This window comes from Gavialis gangeticus, unplaced genomic scaffold (genome assembly GCF_001723915.1).
Source record: "Gavialis gangeticus isolate Ggan-Ray unplaced genomic scaffold, GavGan_comp1, whole genome shotgun sequence".
In the NCBI taxonomy this organism is placed as follows: Eukaryota; Metazoa; Chordata; order Crocodylia; family Gavialidae; genus Gavialis; species Gavialis gangeticus.
Window position 1 is genome coordinate 116,469,557 of NW_017729032.1, and position 1,130 is coordinate 116,470,686.

The following is a 1,130-nucleotide window of genomic DNA, read 5'->3' on the forward strand; positions in this document are numbered from 1 at the left end:
TGGGAATCATGTTGCAAATCTACAGTGTTAACATTGCATAGAATCCCACATCATCCTTGAAAACTCCCAAAGCACCCTGGGATCCCATGGCAACCTGGCTGAGAATCACTGGCATAGTGGATATTGACAGTCTGGGATGGGGTGCTTCATTTTATTCCAGACCTTGTACCTTGAATATAAGAACAAGAAAAGCATAAAGGACCCTAAAAGTTTGAGTGGAGGGAAGATTCTCTTAACATAGAAACTGAACCGCTATAAGACTGAATCTTGGGGGTTTCTTTGCAAGCCAAGATTAGGAGGCAAGCTGTGGGGGGCTGGGGCCATGAAGGTCATGTTTATGGCCTGCAATATGCAGTGGTGCTGTGCAGGGGTCAGTTCTACCTCTCTGTCCATCTCCCTGGGCACTCCCTGCAGGACAAAGAGCAAGCACAGGGGTTAGGGGATCCTGCCCACCACTACTGCTTCTGTCCTTTGCTGAGCCCGCATGCAGATACTCTGGAGCCTTTCCCCCACAACTCTCCCAAACAACAACCTAGCAGCGCTCTGTAAGTTTGGCCTCAGAGCTATCTAAATGAAGTTAAGGATCACTTCAAACCCTGGAATAACCTAAAATTGGGAGTAAGCAAAGGATCACTACCCTCACTTCCTTGCTTCCTTAATTGTACCTTAAATGGATATATTGCAGAGTATCTCCTCTAAAATTTCCTGAACCATTTCAGAAAAGTGTACAGAAGTCCCTTTTAAAAAGATAAAATACAACAAATGTATTAATTTTGGAAGCAGGATTTTTTCTTTTATTATACCAACTGTATATTTGGGAAGGGATCTCAGGAGGTCATCTAGTTCAACCCCCTGCTCAAAGCAGGACCATCCCCAACTAGATCATCCCAGCCAAAGCTTTGTTAAGTCAGGTTTTGAAAAACCCCAAGGATGGAGCTTTCACCACCTCTCTCAGTAACCTGTTCCAGTGTTTTACTACCCTCCTAGTGAGAAAATTCTTCCTAATATCTGACGTAAATATCTGACCTTGCTGCAACTTGAGACCGTTGCTCTTTGTTCTGCCATCTGCCACCACTGAGAATAGCCTGGCTCCATCCTCTTTTGAACCCCTCCATCAGGTAGTTGAAGGT